The sequence below is a fragment of the Pseudoliparis swirei genome, chromosome 15 (genome assembly GCF_029220125.1).
Source record: "Pseudoliparis swirei isolate HS2019 ecotype Mariana Trench chromosome 15, NWPU_hadal_v1, whole genome shotgun sequence".
In the NCBI taxonomy this organism is placed as follows: domain Eukaryota; kingdom Metazoa; phylum Chordata; class Actinopteri; order Perciformes; family Liparidae; genus Pseudoliparis; species Pseudoliparis swirei.
In genome coordinates, this window is record NC_079402.1 from 4,648,327 (window position 1) to 4,671,366 (window position 23,040).

The 23,040-nt window shown below is 38.8% G+C and overlaps 1 pseudogene; it reads left to right on the plus strand.

Moving 5' to 3' along the window:
• The first annotated feature begins 13,713 nt into the window (after positions 1 to 13,713).
• The window catches only part of LOC130205661 (leucine-rich repeat transmembrane neuronal protein 4-like), a 34,354-nt pseudogene continuing 25,027 nt past the window's right edge, over positions 13,714 to 23,040 (plus strand).

Genomic DNA, 23,040 nt, shown 5'->3' on the forward strand with positions numbered 1-23,040 from the left:
TCTAAACCGATAATGTGTGTGTGTGTGTGAGTGTGTAGCTAGGTCCATAGGAAAGCCAGTGTTAATAAAGTTCCCGATATGTATCATATTATTAGCCCGCAAAGACTTTCGGCTGTCACTTTTTGACACGCTGGGTCCCGATGTTCAGCGCTGTGGGTGTAAAAGGGGGAGACTTCAGATTTAAAGGGTGCAGCTGCGAGAGAGCTGAAAGCTGTGTACGAGGCACACTGTGTGATGTAAGCAAATAATAAATATATACAAGTCAGACTTCACCCCAATTAGACCTTAAATGCCACCATATTCAAATAGTCTCCATGAGGCTATAATAATTTTCCGGGGGGAAAGTGGTGTATCTTTACAGCTATAGAATGAAGCTACTGCCAGGGTCTGAGGAAGATAAGCGGCCCACAAGGCTGAATAAAGAAGTGGGTATCTAAACAAAAAAATATAAAATCAGTTTACTGTTTCAGAAATTTAATTATCTCTTGCTGCAATTTTGCTATCTTTGATGGCTCTTCATAGGGCACGAACTTCCCGTTAGATCAAAACACTGCCGCAAGAGATAATTAAAGTTTGAATGGGAATATGAAGCAGTTTGAATTTTTGCTCTGACCTCTCTTTAATCCCATCTTTTTAAAAAATAATCTTTTTTTCTTTTCTTGCTTATTCATGTTTTTATTGAAATAGGCTTTTCAAACTGAAACAGATGTGTGTGAAGATATTCACGGGGCTCAAAGTCCCTGAAATAAAGCTTTGAGAAAGCTTGAGGATCCAGACTGGCATTGTTTGGCTGAAGCTTCTTGAAAAAGTTGCTTTCTCTCAAACGGACCTCCATCCAACACCACCTCGCCTGAACCCGATACTACTGTCATGCTCTTTGCCGTCTGTCTTAAGGTGCGTTCACACCAAAAGCGATGTGATTTTTTCGCGCAACCGAATCCCATGTAGTCAACTTACAGACGCGTGTGGCTGCGATAGACGCAATATTTTTCCGGGTGGCGCGTTTGGGGCGACGCAATGTGGGCGACGCGTTTTCAGCGGCGCAATTTTGCCCCTAGTTGAAATATTTAAACTTTGAGGCGGTAATCTCGCAACTCGGGCCAATCGGCTCTCGAGTTGCTCCGCGCGTCATCGCTGTCCACGGACAGTAATGCTATGAACACAATGACATATATTATATATTATAATGTCATGAACACAATAACAGCGTTCAGGTGTTCCGCTCTCGTAGCGCTGGAAGCGGAAGTCTTTCAGACGTAACAGTAACTTCATCGGTGAAAGTGACCGAGCTGTGTGAGCCTCCGGGTGATGTCATGAACCCAAACACGAGGGCGTTAGTGTGTGGGACGTCCACAACAAGTATAAAGCAGAACTAGTGGTTAGATATTCCGTGGTGGATGAAGGAAATGATAATGGTCTTTACGGAGACGAGACACAGAGATAAGCCCCGCCCCTCGCGGAGCGTCTCAACGCTTTTGGCGAAAAGACGGCGAATGGTCGAGCGAGTAAACTCACGTGTTTTGGGTGTGAACGCACCTTTACTCCATGTCCATGCAGTGTTGGGCTGCCTCTCTTCCACGGGCGACCACAACCTGCTGGTGTGTGCACGTTGACATTCAAAGTAATCCATCAAGTCTCCCTACTGGCAAATTATGTGGTTTTCTCAAAAAGGTAACCTGATCAACTTCTATAGCAATGCTGTTTGAAGATTTGTAAAAGCTTGTGGACATCAATTAGAATGCTAAATATTTAAATCAAGTGCATTTTGCTGGACACTTTAACCTGCTGGAAATTCACTTTGGTGACTGCCTTGCGTAAATATTTAGTTTCCTCTGGATATTTAGGATTGTAGTATTAGTATTTACTGTTGTCATTGTGTTTTATTTTTATTTTCTATTAACCCTGTAAGATCCCTCGTTGTAATATTACGTCACTTTTATCTCTCTATAAAATACATTTGCAAAAACGTTTTTTGGGGAAAGACCATATTTACATCGTCAATGGGTCCTATTGTCTTGCCTTGCAATGCCATTGGATTGTAAATGTGTATATAAGGTGTGGCCATAAGGCCATGAACTCACTCTACCTGCAAACTTTTCTGGAAGCACATCTCCTTGTTTCATTCAACTGGTTATATCAACATTGAAGAAAGTAAATTCCATGAAATATTTTTTTGGGTGATTGTTAGAATATGTAGTTCATGTAAATACTAAGTTATTGTGGAATTAATGTATCACATTAGATTTTCAGCTTGTTATGTCATTGTTGTAATCTTACAACGTTGGGTGAACATAGTAGCTAAAACAGCAGGTGCACCTTGCACACTACATGGAAGACATTCCACTTCTCGGATGTTCAGATACAGGATAAATATAATGTATTTGATGATTCACACTTTACAAAAGGGTTATTTGTTATAATTTTAAGTTTAGACCATATTTGAATAATTCTAAATGGGTTAGGGTAACCCAAACCCTATGTTATTTCTATGTTCGCAGTGAAATATAGTCAACTGTTTTTTAAATCTGGACTTTGTTGGTTTGCCCAAATATCTCCTTGTTACACAAGCCAGATAATGTGTGTAGAATGCTTTGGAGGATGGTTGTTCAGGGACAAGTGTAAATGATTTGGAATGTGGGAGTTGCATGTATTTTGCATTGGTCAGGGAGAGGTGTAAATGTTCTGGAATATGGTGGTTGCATTTATAATGCATTGTTCAGGGAGAGGTGTAAATGTTCTGGAATATGGTGGTTGCATTTATAATGCATTGTTCAGGGAGAGGTGTAAATGTTCTGGAATATGGGGATGTAAGAGTTCTGGGGGGTTGTATTTTCCTTTTGTAAATGTAAGTAGAGAGCACATTAGGCTAGCCAGACAGTATTGTGTGCCATCAGTGGAGTGTATTGCCTGAATAGGATTAATTTGCATTGTAATTAGTTATACTTGAACATTCTCTAACTATTGTTTCAATTCCAGAATGCCACCAGCAAGGAGAGCAAATGCTGAAATTCTGCTACCAACTAGGCCCAACGTTGCAATATTACAACGTTTCCCTAAAAACTTACAAAAACATTTTATTTAAATGAATCCTTCATTATCTGCATCAGAAGACTCTTACAACATCATCTGACTTTAAAAAAAAAAGATTTAGATATTATTTCTATGCTTGGGTCTTACAGGGTTAATGCTCTAATGTGCACCCGCTGCTGTGATCCTGAAATTTCCCCACTGTGGGACTAATAAAGGAATATCTAATCTAATTTAATCTAATTTGTCGATCATTAGGTATGAAACACGGTATTAGTTAACAGTGCATCTGTCATTAAATTAAACCAATAGTCCCAGCATCTCGGATTTGCTACTTTTCTCGGTCTCTGTAAAATTGTAAATTCAATGTCTTTAGGCTTTGATTGCTTTGAAACTTTAGAGAAGACAGTTAACCAAATAATAAATATTGTTTGGTTATCAGAAGTCTGAGTTTAAAGTTAATTGAAGTACTGAATTCCGTATGAATTATGTTTAATTTGAACATCATGATGAAGAAATTCCTCCCTAAATCCTGAATGTACACAACAATGACTCAGTATTTAAGATTAGAGAATATCATCAGTCCTTCCAGTGGAGAAAACACTGTCACACACACACACACACACACACACACCTGTCTCCATATATACTGTGTGGAAGGGCTCTCTATATCAGAATTTTCACGACACAATTATTGTGGCCAAAAGAATTCACGATAAAAAATATGATCATGATTTTCTATAGAAGATTGGAGAAAAAAACCCTCATTTTTATTAATGTTCAGTACCTGATTGTTATACATCACATTATCCTCAGAGCCGCCCCGCTGTGTGGTTCCTAAAAGTTAATCAACACCTGGAATTTAGAATTTCCCAGTGGCCTCGGTATAAACTAGAACACAGGTGTCAAACACAAACCCCTTTAAAATAAATAAATAATCCTGTGCTTTTATTTTGAAGGAAATTTATTCTGCAGCGGAGTGCCGTCTGTTCACTCTCCTTCACCCTGCGTTCACACCGAAAGAGAAGTGAACTCTCTCGCTGCTTTACTCGCGTGAGTTTACTCTCCGGACTATTTGTGATCTCGGAGAGGAGGCGTGGCTTATCGCCATGAAAACAGTTCATTACCGCCGTCCAACGTGGAAGAAATAACCACTATTTGTACGGGTTGTGCGAGTCCCACAAAGGTCAGACCATCAAGCCCTCGTGTCTGGGTTCATAATATTAATATATATAATATTATATATCATATTAATATTATGAACCCATATTAATATGATATACGCTACCGTTCAAAAGTTTGGGATCACTTAGAAATGACTTTATTTTTCAAAGAAAAGCACTGTTTTTTCAATAAAGATAACATTAAATTAATCAGAAATACACTCTCTACATTGTTAATGTGGTAAATGACTATTCTAGGTGGAAACGTCTGGTTTCTAATGAAATATCTCCATAGGTGTAGAGGCCCATTTCCATCAACTATCACTCCAGTGTTCTAATGGTACATTGTGTTTGCTAATCGCCTTAGAAGACTAATGTCTGATTAGAAAACCCGTGCAATTATGTTAGCACAGCTGAAAACAGTTATGCTGGTGATATAAGCGATACAACTGGCCTTCCTTTGAGCTTGAAGTTTGTAGAACAAAATTAATACTTCAAATATTAATCATTATTTCTAACCTTGTCAATGTCTTGACTATTTTATATTCATTTGATAAATAAAAGTGTGATTTTTCATGGAAGACACAAAATTGTCTGGGTGATCCCAAACTTTTGAACGGTAGTGTATAATATTATATGTAGCCGCTTCTACAGGAACTGCATCTGGATGACGGCCGCTTTCTTATTCGACAACGGCATGACGTCAGTGACGTCAGAAGGAATATCTCAACGCTGATTGGCTGTAACGACACAGCCTCACACACACGTTTCGCCCACTGAAAAATGACACGTTAATCACATCCATCCTGCGCATTGACTTAGATCATCAGACCAGTTGAAGACCACAACCCCAGAGCACATCTGTCACACCTGTTCTCATCAGCTCACAGTTATATTATAATATTCTAGAAATGTGCTTATATATTCATACCTTTTTATATAAAAGCATTTACAATATTTGTACACTCCAATGAACAAAAAACCGGATATAAAGACAGTTATTTGAACAATTCGGGAGTTACAATTCTAGAGTGTCGCGGTGACAGCCGGCCCGCGGTGAAAATGAGTTTGACGCCCCTGAACCGGAATGATCGACACGTCAGTCGATAGACGGCGTCCGGCGCTGCACTTACAGGGAGAAGTTGATGACCGTTACAGGCTCTCTCGTGTGGATGAATACCTGTTCTATACACCGAATGTTGCTAATCCAATAGGAGTGTTAATGCTTAGACTTAGCAAATCAATGCACCTAATCATGGCATTGGATCTTTAAGTGATAATAATTTAGCCCTGTCTCTTTTCGTACGAACGGGGGGGGGGGGGGGGGGCAATCCATCTGCCTTCATTCCACTTTTGTTTACTAGGTCACAGACCTCAATTACTACATCCCTCCAGTCCAGTCGGAATAACTGCGTTTAATAACTGTTGATTTCATTTTAGCTTTTTAATGGTCGCGGCCCCATTTAACCTGTGTTTTCGCCATTCCTACTGGGATACTAGCCAGTTCTGCTACTCCATACATCTTGTTCGCGTCGTGAAGCATGGCACCGGCTCTCTCTGCATGCATGTGCAGCTCCAGTTGTAGTGAAATAGCATTTTAAATCACAAATCGTCTGTTTTACACTGCGTCTTGCTTTTTGCTGCCAGTTCAAATTACAGCCGGCTCCAATTTTAAAATTAATGGGCGGAAAATAATGGGTTCTAAGTGTGTAATAGGTACCACATTTAAATATTGTAAAGCCAGTGTTTGCAATTAATCAGCGTTTGCACGGTGGGCTCCGGGACTGGTGGTATGTCACATACTTCAGTGCCCTCAAAATATTTTTAATCCCATGTGCCTTAAATCTGAGTGAACACACTCAATAATGTAATATATCACGCATCGGGTAGTGCTCTAGAGTTTTGCTTGCCTAAGCTGAATCGCACCTCACACAATCTAAAAACCTTTGCCTCCGTGTCAGAGAGGAAGACAATCGGGAGGGAAGGGAAAGCTCAGGACAATAAACACATCCATATCTGAGGCTTTAAATTATGTAGAAATACACATTATATATATATACGTATATATGTATATATATAAATATATATATATGTACAGATATATGTATATAAATATATACATATATATATATATACACATATATGTATAAATATATACATACGTATATATATATATATACACATATGTATATACATATATATATGTATATATTTATAAATATACATATGTATATATATACATATCTATCTATATATGGATATATATATCTATATATGTATAAATATACATATGTATTAATATATATATATATACATATGTATAAATATACATATATATATATATACATATATATATGTATACATATATATATATATGTATATATGTATAGCATGCCTGCAATTAATTCATACACATGTTGATTATACAACTCTGCCAGTCTATATAACCTTGAAAAAGCTTCCCCAGAGAAACGCTTCCTTTTTAATGTGTATAACGTGTACTACAGTCGACTATTTAATAAGAAATATTTTAGTTTTCTTGCACACTTTTCATGTGCCGGCCTATTCCCTGCTGACCAACCCACTCGGGCACTCTGGGTAATAGACTCTGCATCAGTGCTTCTTAGAGCACCGTGCATTCAAATGTAATATCAACTTTGTCGCACCGCCAAGGAAGACGACAGCTGAATCGGTTGGGCCTGCCAGAATCTCCACTCTTTCCCTGGAGGGCGGCGGGCAAAGTCTCATTGGTAGTTGACCATAGGTGAGGTAATGGGGGATATGATATATTTTATTAAATTGACATTTAGTGTCCAGTAGCCGAGTCCAGGGGGAAAGCGGAGCCCAATAGCCTGTTCTGTAATGGATACTCATTGACTGCAATTGCTTCTACATGAGACGCAAATTGTGTTGAAATATTGTTCACTGCATGCAATAAAAAAAACTAAAAAACATTATGCCCCAATTTTCTTGAAGCACAACCACCCATCTTCTCCTGCACAAAGATGCATGATCCACTGGATTAAATGCAACGCACTGGGTTTTAACAGCAAGTTTCCAATTTAGGCCAGTTCAAGAATACAACGATTTACTGTTGCATTGTGTGTATGTAGACACAATGGAATGAACACAAACACTCTCTGGACCCTTCTAAATCAATTGTGATTCTTTATTTATTTATGTTTTACTGCCATTCATGAGTCTGTCAATGTGTTTTAGGGTTGCAACGCTAAATTGCTGCAGTACTCCAAATACACAATGAATACACTGTTTGGAGGATGGCGAGGCGAGTTCATTCGTATCGCACATTTCAACAACACGGACATTTAAAGCGCTTACATCAATCCATTAAAAGCATCGACACATAATACAAAAGAAAACCGCTAAATGTTTTTGGTAAAGTGCAATATAAGGATTCCATGCAAGAAAAAAAGGCTTTAAGCTCAATCCACTGATGTTCTGTGACAAATATAAATCAATGCACAATTATAGCAGCTAACACCATTATCATAGTGCAAGCCTACCACACAAACCCCAGCTAATGCCAGTTAATACTTTTTTAGAAGTGGGGAAAAAAGTTGGGACTTGAAAGTTATTAGGAAGAGATTTATCTTTGTGATAACTCTACTAATGCGTACTTCGGTTTTGCTGCACTGCACGTTTCCCACATCTCTAAGATTTAATTTCTGGGAGATATGAAATCTCCAAAAACCCTCCGGCTCCGATTGGTAATGCTCTACTAAGAATAGAGAGCCAGGTAAACAGATGTGTGTAGCTTACCACATGAGATAAAATCTCTTCAGGGGGGAAGAGCTGATAGCAATCTCTGCCTGAACCATGTTAGCACATTTTATTCATATTTAATGTTCTAACTTTCTGGTGTTTTCCTGCAGTGACAGATGTAGGGATGTAGATCTCTTATAACGGCCGTTCCAGGCAGCTATTTTATGTGTTACTGTCGGTCAGACTCAGAGACAAGCGTTTGACGTGATTAATGCATATTTGGAAAAGCTGTAGGAGGCTTGCACAGCATGCCCCAATACAGGGTATGCTGTTCTGCGGGAGTCCTTGTTTCTTGCGTGTGACTGACTGGGTAATCAATCTGTGCTAAAGTGAAAGTCTCCCTTCATCCCGCTCTGTATAATCTCCCCTGGGAACCCAGAGTACACATGTCCAGTTAGTTGTTATTACTGTTCAGTCGACGCAGAGGTCCATGCTGAACCAATGTGTGCTAATTAAAGAGAATGTCTTGTGGAGGCGTCAATGAGCCAGTGCCGGAAGGTTGTGGCTCGCTACCGCATCGTACAGCCTGGAGCTTTCTACCATCTCAAACATATGTGAACCCTCAGATTCAGTTTGATCCCAAATGTAGTTGTTGTGATTTTGACATAATGAGGTTTCCCTGAGGGCTTCGCAACGGACGATTCAAGGTGCCCTGGATGCGTCAGTTCACAGAAGTTAATGCGTATTGCAGTCCTTGCTTGTTGTCTTTTCAAGGTAAAATACGTCCTTATGGAAGTTACAGTTAGGTAACCAGACCACTTAGTTAGGTTTAGGAAAACTCAAGTGACTACTGACTCACGTGACTAACAACTCTATAGTCACGTAACTAACAACTCTATCGACTCACTTGACTAACAATTCTGGCAACTCACGTGACCAACAATTTTAGCGACTGACGTGACTAACAACTCTATCGACTCACGTGACTAACAACTCTATCGAATCACTTGACTAACAACTCTATCGACTCACTTGACAAACAACTCTATTGACTCACTTGACTAACAATTCTGGCAACTCACGTGACCAACAATTTTAGCGACTCACGTGACTAACAACTCTATCAACTCACATGACTAACAACTCTATTGAATCACTTGACTAACAACTCTATTGACTCACGTGACTAACAACTCTATCGACTCACTTGACTAACAGCTCTATCGACTCACGTGACTAACAGCTCTATCGACTCACGTGACTAACAGCTCTATCGACTCACGTGACTAACAACTCTATTGAGTCAGGTGACAAGCAACTCTTAACTCAGGTCACTAACAACTCTTATCAACTCACTTGACTAACAACTCTATCGACTCATGTGACTAACAACTCTATTAACTCAGGTCACTAACAACTATCGACTCACATGAATCTCCTTTTTCCTTGCATTCTGTATTATGTAAGACAATAATCTTTATATACACAATGCCGTCACATTTTATTGCAATAATATACATGAATCATTTCTTTATTCTTTAAATTTTTTAAATACCAAATGTAGGTGACTGGGCAGCTTTGACACTCTTTTAGTGCTTCTTGGTAGCCACATTGGAATGTAATAAGGTCATAGCACCTATACCTTTTTGCCTATTTAATCTTGTATATTAGCTGGGAACGTACAACTCGGTCGCCATATTCAACTTCCATCTATTTCCTTTCAATCAGTCTCACCTGTGCTTCTTTGGTAACTTTGTGGCTCAAAGCGAACCCGTCTGAACCGAGGTGTTGCATAGTGACACGCAGGAAGCTTGCGATCATTTTGGATTGTCTGTGACAGCGCACGTTTGCTACCCAGTGATGTGTGACATCGAAATAGTTGTGGTTTAATGATGCATACTAATGTGTTCCGCATACTTTCTGCCTGACGATGGAGGATTTTTTTGTGTTACAACAGCAGAGGTCAGCACACAGAACAATTGTAATTTTCGGTACATAAAATACTTCTAGCCCTGGACTCTTGCTGTAGACAGGTTTCTGAAGTGACTACTACACACAATATTTATCAAATACAAAATGTGCATTTCAAAATGTCATTCATGCAATTTGTCATCAAGCAGCCTCCCTCCGTCTGTTTATCTTTTATAATCTTTGTCTGTTTGTCTACAGCAAAGTAATTTGATCATTATCTATATTCATCTCATTCACTTGATGTTGTTATTACCCTTGTCAAAAATCAAATGGAAACTTCTTATGCATATTCCAAATCAAAGAATTTGTGTGTGTGTTCTTGTACTTCTATTATTGTGAGGACCTGAGTGTTAGCCCTTAAGAGTGAGGACATTTGATCCATTCCCTACCTCTACCAAGAGCTGCTGTTTGAGGTTAAAACCTAGTTTAATGGTTGAGGTTGGTACTAGGTTTAGGTTTATTTGAAGGTTAGGATAAATGTGTGTGTGCTGTACATGTAGTCAACTCCTTCCAACTCAAATACAGTTCCGTTGGCAACTAATAAAGTTATATAGCATGAATTGATACTGATGTTTAATCAGAATTGATTTGATATCGTTGTTCTGTCAATATCGGGTTTTTCTTGCAATACCAGCATATACAAACAAAACTCAAATCCTGTAAAAACAGTAAAGAAAAAAGTAAAGCCACCCACTTTTAAAAATGTCATGAAAATACTAAAATAGGCTGAAAATGCTAACCTTTAAAATGTACTTAGATCCAGCATTACCTCTACTGTTTGCCAATGCCTTCAGAACTCTTAATAGTCCACACTTAAGGATATAATTTCTCTGACATGACAATCACACACACAATTCTAATCTTCGTAATTCAATAACTGACAGTTCTCCCACCACTCAAATTACAAATTACAAACAAAGTTAGCAGTGGCATGGAAAACTATATGAAAACACATCCTCCGAAATAAAAAAGATACTAATTACATACAAGCTGTAACTACTACTTTATACATCTCCACAATGCTACTTATCATTCCCGCCGTCATTCTCCCAGTGTAGAACCATTGTCATTTCATCCTGTTCCAAAAAAAATTAAAACCCTTCCTCCCTTTATGTCTTTTTAGACAAGCTTCTCATTGTTAATTCCCAAATCTGTCTCTGTTAACTGCGAAGCAGCTGCCGCAAAACCAAAGAGCAGATAGGTGCCTTGGGGGAGGTAAAAGTATATTTAAAGCAGCGTTGTCCTGAGATATGAATATCCTGAGTCAGAGTATTACTTAGTGTGAAACCAGAAGACAGCCCTCGGTCAAGGATGTGTGTCCTTGACATATAGTGCAGTCAGAATGTACAGGACTGTCTCAGAAAATTAGAATATTGTGATAAAGTTCTTTATTTTCTGTAATGCAATTAAAAAAACAAAAATGTCATGCATTCTGGATTCATTACAAATCAACTGAAATATTGCAAGCCTTTTATTCTTTTAATATTGCTGATTATGGCTTACAGCTTAAGAAAACTCTAAAATCCTATCTCATAAAATTTTAATATTTCCTCAGACCAAGTAAAAAAAAAGATTTATAACAGCTGAGTGTTTGTCAAGGCTCAGGAAACCCTTGCAGGTGTTTCGAGTTAATTAGACAATTCAAGTGATTTGTTTAATACCCTACTAGTATACTTTTTCATGATATTCTAATATTTAGAGATAGGATATTTGAGTTTTCTTAAGCTGTAAGCCATAATCAGCAATAAATCAGAATAAAAGGCTTGCAATATTTCAGTTGATTTGTAATGAATCCAGAATGCATGACATTTTTGTTTTTTTAATTGCATTACAGAAAATAAAGAACTTCATCACAATATTCTAATTTTCTGAGACAGTCCTGTATTAGGCCAGGGACACATCTTGTAACGGCTGCCTCTGTACTGCAAGATGTACAATTTTAAATCAAACAAGACTACTTTTGTGAAAAAGTGCGAACTGTCAGGTTTAATTTGTTACGTTTTATACTATAAAAAGGCGTTATAAGGCCTCTGTTGTTCACACACTATAAGATCCCTCAAGAAGACTCCCTAATTTGTCATTTGTTGCATTTATAAGGATTGTAAAGGTTATGGTTTCTCATTGATCCAGATGAAAAGATATGTATATATAAACCATCTCAATGCTGGTTCCATCAACTTTCCTTTTTTAAAAAGGTACAGCTCAACCTAAAATCAACAACAAAAAAGTGTTCTTCTTACCTGTCGTGGTACTTATGAATTTAGGTTTTGGTGTGAGTTCCTAGTTTTGGAGATATCGGCAGTATAGATGTCTGCCTTCTCTCCAATATAATGGAAAAGCACTCGGCTTGAACCGCAATGTTCTTTCCGGAAATCAAAACCCACTTACTCAAGAAAATTTACAGACCTTGTTGTGAGCAATTTCATGGAGGAACTTTTTTCTTTCCACCCGAACTACACACGTCAACCGTATACATCACCGCACAGAAACGTGCATCTATACCCACACGTCACAGCTAAGCGATGATATTAATGTTTAAATCTCACAAGGTGGATGATCTGCAATAACCAGGTCAGGATTTCTGGAAAGAGAAATTGATCTTGAGTTTTTCAAATGTTTTTGGGCCATTTGAACACCACAAGCCAAGTGCAATCTTGTTATATTATATTCAACAGAAGGCAAACATTTTCTAAGGCCGAAGCACATGGCAACTCAAACCAAACCAATCTAGATTGATGAATAATTAAATTCAATTAAATTCAGTTTATTTTATATAGCCCAATATCACAAATGACAAATTTGCCTCAAAGGGCTTTACAATCTCTATTAGCTGATGGTCTGACGGAAGAAGATTCTGTTGGAAGACCTTCAAATGCTCAATGTCAATGCAACAAGGTCAAGGGTGGGGCCGACGCAATGTGTGGGTTTCTGTACTCTCTGACAGACGCCAATTGAGTCCAACAATGAGATAAATGCAGCACTAAGGCAATTATCAACATCCACATGAATATAAAATCTCCGACAATAATAACCTTATCACTTTTACGGACTAAACTTGATAGAAACTCTGAAAATTCAGATATAAACTTTGAATATGGACCTGAATAGCACTATGTTTAAGAAGAAAATGTTAATCAAAATGTATGTGTAAAAACCTTCCCTGTACAATCAACGTAGGGGTCGTAAGGGTCTTGCACATTTTGCCAAATGTCCAAAACTAATTGTTGTACTTTCATATGATGCCCTACTTCTTGACACCGTGTTAACTTTGTGTCCTTGACAAATCTGGTTTCTGAGTTTTATTATGTTTGAGGAGAGCAACATCTCAATAAGTGCACTTTAGCAGAAACCAGCATTGTGACCCATCAAAGGAATACTAAAAAAGTGTGGTATGCAAAGGATAGATTCTTGCTCTGGCTGCGTTTACAATTAGTACCAGTATTGCAGGAGAACAATTCTCAAAAAGCAAAGTAATATTTTTCAGAAAGCTTTCATGATGTTCTTCTGATTATATATCTTTTATTTAAAGCACCTGAGAGCCTTTTAGATTTTTTTTTTATATGCTTCGGGTACTCTTTAACAATAAGCTTTGAATAATCTTTCACTCACTAAATCTGTTAGAAAAGTTTTTAATCCTTTTTACTTCAGAGGAAACTGCATTTTTATGTTCTCTAAGGCTTGTTTGCATATAAAATCTGAAAATGTGACATCAGTAAAATCCTTAAATTGCCCTCTTTCTTTTGTCTTATATTCTCTTATAGGTCCATTGCTGTGTTATGGAAGACTGAAACACCTCCTCTTTCCTCTTCTCCTTCTCTTGCGGGCTCCCATGTTGTTCAGCTTTGGTGAACGCACCTGTCCCAATAGTTGCCGATGTGAGGAAAACAGTCCATTGTGATTCCGCCGGCTTCTTAGATGTCCCAGAAAACATCTCGGTAGGCTGCCAAGGCCTCTCCCTGCGCTACAATGATCTGCACACCCTGCTGCCATATCAATTTGCTCACCTCAGCCAGCTTCTCTGGATATATTTGGACCATAATAAGATTTCAGCTGTTGACAGTCGAGCGTTCCAGGGGGTCCGCAGGCTTAAAGAGCTGATACTGAGCTCCAACAGGATCACATCCCTGCACAACTCAACATTCCATGGAATTCCCAATATCCGCAGTCTAGACTTGTCCTACAACAAATTGGAAATCCTGCAGCCAGGTCAATTCCATGGCTTGCGAAAATTACAAAACCTACACCTACGCTCAAATGGTCTCTCCAATATCCCAATTCGAGCATTTCTGGAGTGCCGAAGTTTGGAGTTTCTGGATTTGGGTTACAATCGGATCAAGACTCTAACCCGTACCACCTTTTTGGGGCTGCAGAAGCTGATGGAGTTGCATCTGGAGCACAACCAGTTCTCACGGATCAACTTCTTTCTGTTTCCACGATTAGCCAACCTAAGGTCACTCTATCTGCAGTGGAACCGCATTAGGGTGGTCAACCAAGGCCTTCCATGGACTTGGTATACACTGCAGAAACTTGATCTGTCTGGAAATGAAATCCAGATCCTGGACCCAGCTGTGTTTCACTGCTTGCCCAACCTTCAAGTCCTCAACCTAGAATCCAACAAACTGTCTAATGTGTCTCAGGAGGCAGTGTCAGCATGGATCTCACTGACCTCCATCAGCCTAGCGGGGAACATGTGGGATTGTGGAACTGGGATATGCCCACTTGTGGCTTGGTTGAGGAATTTCCGAGGTAGTAAAGACACCACTATGATATGCAGCAGCCCAAAGCATCTCCAGGGAGAAAAAATTATGGAAGCCACAAGAAGCCATGGTATTTGTGAGGAAACTGATTATGTTCTGACTGAAACCCCTTCAACGATGTCAGATCTCATTTCTGAAGCCACTGGTGAACCAACCTTTGCCCCGACGAGCGGCGCTCCAACTATGCCACCAGCCAGCACCTTTGGTCCCGTCCCACCATTCAGACCTCGACCAATTCCTCACCCTACCCTTCCTGGGTATATGAGCAAAGCCCCAAGAGACTCAGTGACCCGCACTCTACCTACTCCGATACCACCCCCAGAGATGGAGCACATGACTCTGCACAAAGTGGTGGTGGGCAGCGTGGCACTCTTCTTCACCATGTCCCTAATCTTGACAATTATCTACGTGTTCTGGCGGCGCTATCCAGGTGCAACCAGGTTGTTGCAGCAGCGGTCCATGGTGGGGCGGAAGCGTCGCAGAAAGAGTCCAGAGCCAGAGCAGAACCTGAGCTCCCAACTCCAAGAGTATTACATGAGCTACAACCCTGCTGCCACACCAGAGGCGTTGGAGGTGCTAGGCAATGGCACTGGTTCCTGCACATGCACAATATCTGGCTCCAGGGAGTGTGAGGTATGATTCATCGCCTCAGCTCTAAAAATAAAAACTCAAAATCAAAATACAAGGCTCAACAGAGAGGTAAATCCTTTATCAAGTATGCCCTGTAAAAAATAAACTGTTGATTTACAGTTAAGCTTATTTGACTCAAATGTTAGATGTGTCCAATTATTTAGGTTTAACTTTTAAAACCTTAAAGTAGAAAACAGTTAATAACTAATCTGATCCAGGGAAAGCTATCTACAACATGGGTTCAGGGGGCCACTGTCTTAACATTAGCGCAGTACTCAATTCTTGTGTTCAGAGGTTAATTGAGTTTGGCTTTAACATGTTTTTCATCTTTGTATGAAATTGTTATTCTGAAGCCACTCTTTTTCAAATGTTCTTTGAGGTATGTTGACTTCAAGGGACCATGAATAATTGGACGCCGTCTAACTATTTTGACACTCCATCAGCATGGCATGGCAGAAGCCGTGTGATTGTACCATATGTGCGTGTGTGTGTTTGGGGGGAGTTTTGAGGGTCTACAGACCTTAGATTCTCTAGAAATTTGTATTTAATTTATCAACGCAAACCTCCAATGTGCCATACATTTGTCTCGTCTCTCGGACACAACATCATCCATTTGTGCACCAACTGTATTGACGCTGTGGCAAAGTGAGAGATGATGCTTAAGAGGTGATTAATGCAACTGAAAAACGGAACATGTAAACTTGTTCACCATGAGGTTGAACATCAATTACAGGTGACTAGGGTTTGTTTGGTTTCGTCTGTGGATGTGAACCTTCATGTTTCCCTGAGCTGTGTGGTGAGATTTATGGTAAACTGCATTGAGAAGAGGCACTAGGGTAATCCCAAAGTGTATGAAATGTCTTGAATGTGGATCCCTCCGCTATGATAAGAAGCATATTCATAAATCAGGGAAAATACAGCCCCTCGCCTCGTCTTTGGTCCTAGGAACCATGGTTTGGGTGCACACCGATGTCAGATGATGGGTGTTACAGAGTTGAGAAAGTTAATACACAAAAACTGTTCTCTAAATATTTCCCTTGCAAACTGTATTATATCATTTGTAGTAATGAAATGGCAACAAGAAAATGATTTGCAACTTTCACAAACTTTTTTATATTCAAAGTAAAGATTCCTTGTGATTAGTATTGAAGGAATACCCCATGCTGCAAATTACAGTAATAGTACTACTGAAATCAAATCCTACTTATTATTCAAGCCACATTTATAGTGTTACTGCTTCTGTGAGGGAGAAAAAAAGATAGTTCATATTTATTATGGTTATTATTATCTTTGATAGTTTCTTATTTGCTGTGGGATCCATCAACTTTACTGCATAGGGAGGGCCAAACGGATACAAAGCCATTCCACCCACTTCGTAGAAGTCATAAATCTCTTGATATTGACAATGGAGCAGAAACAGCTTTTATCTTTCTGCATCGACTATAAACATCTCCAGCTCATACTTGCAGTTACGGCAATTTCTACTTGTGTGCTGTGTTCATAAGAAAAGCTTGACAGCTACAACAAAGTGGGTTTTACAACCTTTCTTAGGATCAGTGCGAACATTTGGAGCTCTAGAGGAATTGTAGGGATTGTGCTGGATTACGGTGTTACGTTGCGCAATTGCGAGAATAAATTGATTCCGCTTTTATTCCGCCTGACGCATATCTCCGTGGCAGGGTGGGGGAAGTTCTCATTTCTCATGTTTGCCGAGGATACATTTTGTGACAGGAGATGAGCCACAGCGTGAGGAGGAGCATAACTTCCAATGCTCTATTGTCCAGGCCAGATTTAGCATAATTTCAATTAAGTCACACGTTGACCTCTAACATGGTGATTTCCATGGCATTACATCATTGACAGAAGTAGTGATGTAGAAGAACATTGTGTGCCTCTCTGAATTCAAAGTGAACCATTTCTATCCCACAACCCTACTGGGCACGACCCCAAACAGGGCAGCACATTGATCTTGTGATTACGTGATTATCTAAATTCCAAATGTCGAATGGGGAGGACAATACATCACCTTTTTGATGTATTTTTAACCAGGAATAAATACATTCACATGTTTACGTATAATCACATTGAAGCTGTCGCCACGCTGTAATGTGAATATAACACAGTATGTCATCGGCAAATTCACAATATGATGGCTTTATTTTGGGCCTGGCTGCTGCGTTAGTCATACTTCTGGAGTCAATATGGAGTTTGACTTCACTGTGCTGGAAAACAAAAGAGGTGTTCCCATTCTCTCCTCCGACACCGCAAGTGTTTCTGTCGCAATCAGCGTAATTGTGTTTGCATTTCTCCGCACACCCATAATCCCAATCTCCTCATCTCGAGAACAATCTCTCGTTTTTCGACATCACTGACAGGTGTCTGCGCTAGTTTTGCTGCCGGGTGGACTTCCACACTGTTGCTTATTTCAAGGCTTTTTTTAATAATTGAGAAGCGTAAGGCTGTGAGCTGGGTTTAGTTTGATGACAGTGTCATCTCGCTGGCCCGACTGTGCTTTTTTCATTACGAGTGTGCAGTGCCAGCAGTCTCGGTGGATGGCAATGTGCGAGGACGAAAAAAGGCAACGCAACACATTCACCCTGCTGTAGGATTCAATGAGGTGTTGTCAAGACCGGCGTAGGATGGCATCAGAGCCCAGCAGGAGAAGAGTTTCAACAAAATGCTGTCGGTTTCACTTTTGGGCTGGAGACTCCAAATTTACACCTTTAAAACAACAGCTTTTTTTCTTTTTTTTTAGGAGGCCTCTGCTCGACAAAAAAATACCTAAATAAATAAAAAAGGGTGTATCTCCTCTACCACAAGGGTTTTTTGAATACTTTTTGGTGTGATAATAAAAGTAAGCACTTGTGAGAATACTCAATTCAGTTTATTTTGTGTAGCCCAATATCACAAATTACAAATTAGCCTTAGAGTGCTTTACAGTCTTTACACATACGACATCCCTGACCTTTGACCTCACATCGGATCAGAAAAAACTCCAAAACAATAGAAAAAAACCTTTAAAGGGGGATAAAAGGGAAGAACCCTTCAGGAGAGCAACAGAGCAGGATCCCTCTCCAGGATGGACAGAAGAATAGACATCATGTGACCAGAAGGCATCATTAGAGTTAAAATACATTCAATGAATATGACAGAGTGTATGAATAGTTGGTAGTAGGCATATTCCACGATCCAGACCTCCGTGATCCATCAGGCAGGATGGAGGTAGAGAGGAGGAGTGCACCAGATGTGTAAACATCAGCCTATATGTTACTGGTTAAGATTAAATTAAGATGGCACACAGCACAAATACATAAAAATTACAGGTTTGCCATGTAAAAAGCACTTATTGTTATGATTATGTCTTTGGAATGATGCAGCTGAAAGACTTAATCTTCCTCAAACCCAGAAAGGGATATTATCTACTATGATTGCTCACGTAGACGCTGGGTGCAGCCACGCTGGGAATTTGGTGAGATCACCAGTATCCATTCACGAATACCAAATTCACATCATATTGTACACAATGTTAAAGTGCTCAGCGGAACGAGAATTGCAGCTCAGGTGGTCTCGAGTAGGAGTAAGTCGGAATAACCCGAACAGCTACTATGTCTCCACTTGGAGAAAAGAACTGCAGCAGTGTGAACTAATTGATAACACAATGACTGCAAGGCTCTGAACATTAATAAGTAGGAGGCTAATTAAAAAGCTAGCCTACACTGGTTATATCTATTAGGTCTGAACTATTCCGTTATTCAATATTCAAGAACAATTTTAAATTCGCAGGAGCCACAATTATAACTGTAAAGTACATAATTAGCAGTGCCCTTATAACTCTAATATATTTGAGTGGAATGGCATGACACAATTTTCATCTCAGTGTTAATGTTCAGTTGTTAAGTCAAAGCCGCATGCGAGATGTCACAAGCGTTTTTATTATTATTTTTATGACCCGTTTAAGCTTCTTTACAGACAAATACTTGAGGATTGCTTTAATTGAAGTGATTCAACAAAAGGCTAGTCATGCTATTTCAACACGTTGATGTTCTGGATTTCTCATCTAAAACGTTATTGCGTAATGAGTGTTACCAGACCTAGGTTATTATCCCCCTGATAATTATGAACATGCCCACAGCCTCACATGTTGGTGCTGAGGAGCTGAAACCTACACATGTACTCCCTCGGCCACGCGGCTATGCCCACACGCTCCCCTCATGACGCATGCAACACACTGTTGTTAAAGTCACATACAGGACTGTCTCAGAAAATTAGAATATTGTGATAAAGTTCTTTATTTTCTGTAATGCAATTAAAAAAACAAAAATGTCATGCATTCTGGATTCATTACAAATCAACTGAAATATTGCAAGCCTTTTATTCTTTTAATATTTAATAATTTTTTAATTGCATTACAGAAAATAAAGAACTTTCTCACAATATTCTAATTTTCTGAGACAGTCCTGTATGCATCAAACTGTTTCAACATCCTACAAATACGAGATTATTCAAACTTGAAACGCATATACAGGAAAATGTATATCTTATACGCCTACGGGAGAGAATTAATCTGCCCGTGTATTGAGGAAGTGGACGGTATACATTCATTTCGAAAGAGCAAAATGATGCAACGTCACCACGCTGATGTTCAGCCAAACGGGGCGAGCGGGGGCCAATAAACACAGAGGGAGAGGGAGTTAGTCCTTTTCCTGACTCACACCCACACATTCATTAGAATAGGTCAAAACAGGCAAAAAGAGTGTGAAAATACACATGTGGGTGTATTCTATGAATATGTATATGTATGTGAGCATTATGTGACACCACTCAACCTTCTGCTGAATGGCACTTGTATACAGGACAGAATGAGGTTGAATGAGTCTTTCTGTAAATTCTTCTTTCATGAGCTGAGGAAACACAGTGCCACTCGTTATGAACTGATAAACAAGGTCAGTAGTAAATATTTAGTGTTTGTTTTCAGACCGAAATGTCGTGGGTACATTGGGATAAAAAATTAAAAAACATTTCACATCGTGCTCTCGAGTTCTTCATTAATATCTAACTGTATTTCGACAACAATTACAATAAATAACACATTATCAGTGTGTTCGAAGGCTAAATAGAACATTTCCTCTGGAAAAAATTGCCGATTGCATAAACTTATACTGCAGCCTCACTTTCAGATTCTGTTTTAGAGTTCGTTTTTTGGACGATAAATCAACTTCAGCAACAGTTAATGACAATAATACATTTTAATGCAATTGATTTACACTATGCCTGCTTATAATTTCACAATTAACTCAAATTTCAGTAAAGAATACTCCTCCCATGAATTAAAAGAAAAGCAACTGTAAAATACATGTGTTTGATGTCGCTTCAGGGATGGATGCTGATGACCGATCATAAATCGGTACTGGTTGCAAAATGGTAAATTCAGCAATAACTAGTAAGCTATAGCACCAGTCGCTAACGCTATCTGCATTTGATTTAATTTATTCATTTAAAATCCTGCATTATCAGTTTGCCAGATGACGAGCAAAGTAAAAGAAAATAACCAATGAGTCCTCTAATTTATTTGATTTAAAATGTTACTTTTTATCTCGAACGACACATCAACTAGACAACATCATGTGTCATCGTCTACCAAGATAAAATGCCTGACATTTGTAACATTTTGATCTTGTTCGGCCTCTCGTGTCACTTCTGGTTGCAAAAATCCAAGATGCCGCAGCGCAAATATTCAGTGTGGTTGCGCTTTGGTAGGTTTAGGCACACATATTTGTGGAATCTTCTTCTCCATGGTAACAAAGAAAACTACTAATATCAGGGAGCCCTAATGGGACAAAATGTCATATATTTGTGGTGTTTTTTAATTCTCTCTACCATGTCGGCTTTTACGGCCAGTAACCAGAACCGGTACTCGGTAGAGCGCATACCTTCGCCGCAGCCACTTTTTTGGTACATTTTCATGACCTTCACCTTGACTTTTGACCCCATCGATCCCAAAATATAATCAAATGGTCCCCGGATAATAACCAATGATCCCACCACATTTCATGCGATTCGGTTTAATTCTTTTTGAGTTATGCAAATAACACACATACAAATAAATAAATACATAGCGATCAAAACATAACCTTCCGCAATCTCAGAATGCGAAGGTAACTAGATCTAGAAAATTCATTATCTCTACCTCCCTAAGAATGGTCATTTGGCAACAAGGAAGTAGATATGCACTCAAAAAAACGATTCAAGCCCTTCTTAGAGGTGACACATTTAAATATTGTTTGATACATTTAAATAAATCTATTACAAAACGAAGATATTTATATTGAATGGGTGTAACACAAAATGTATGAATACTTTCATTTATTAGATTTATTTAGGTTACACTCACAAAAACGATTCAAGCCCTTCTTAGGTGACACATTTAAATATTGTTTGATACATTTAAATAAATCAATTACAAAAATAGATATTTATATTTAATGGGTGTAACACAAAATGTATGAATACTTTCATTGTTTAGATTTATTTAGGTTAGATGGTGTGCATATCAACTCAAAATGAATGTGTTTCATTGAGGACTACCCTTTGCGCATGCGCCAGCTGAAAATGAGTTGTTTACATGAGGTGAACACACTTCCAGGGCTGTACGGTGGTGTAGTAGCTAGCACTGTCGCCTCAAAGCCAGAGGTCTGTGGGTTCAATTCCCAGTCGGGGTGTTCCTTCTGTGTGGAGTTTGCATATTTTGTTAGTTTATATTTTGAGTTTGACAAACACAAATTAATTTAATTTAATGAATATCGTTATTTTATTTTAGATGTATTTGATACAAATGAGTTGGACTAACTTAATTACATTTTATTGCACTGATGTGCTAAATTTGAGTTGGAGTTGCATATAATTATTGGATGGAAAACCTGCCAACAATTTAATTGAGTTCATCCAATGAGTCATTTCTTTGAGTGTGGGCACATTGGTCAGTGGTACATTTGAGTCCCTTTAGAATGAGGAAGAGCATCTATAAGAGTGGTAATCATAGGTATTGGTACTGATAGAATCCTACCAATACCCATCCCCAGTCCACATTTTTATGTGATTGGTGGTTGAAATTGGACTACAGCAATCACAACTCTAAAAAGGAGTAATATATGACTATCACGATAGGAAATTTACATATTTTTTAGGGGGCATTTTTTGCCCCCACTGACAAATCCAGGGGCATTTAAAAAGAAATTGGGGGCACTTTTTGAAACTTGTAAAATAACTTTTAACCTTTGTTCAAAAATATAAAATATACTTATTTAGGCTTCCGGTACATGAGCAATTGTCACAAAAAGGAAAACAAATAAAATAGAAAACATAAATCAGACAATCATATTCAATGTTATTATTATTTATTTGTGGTTATTTATTGTTCACATTTTTAAAAACAATTATTAACAATTAGAACTCATTTAAAAATTACATTTATTGATTTTTTGTCTACCCACCAAGTACAGGCAGTACAGATAGGACAGACGAAACAGAACAAAACGAAACGCTATTAAATTATTGAAATGATGGCGGCACTTTTTGCCCCTCCTCGTGATGTCAGGGGCAAATGTATATTTCTTAGGGGCAGTGTTGCCCTTTGCCCTTGTGTATTTCCGACGCTGATGACTATACATCCTCGTATTGGCAAAAACGATCACAGAAGCAGAAAAAATAAAGAAAAACTCAAGGTAACTGAACAAATTGATCAGTTCGCCCTACACCCCTCTGGCTTTCTC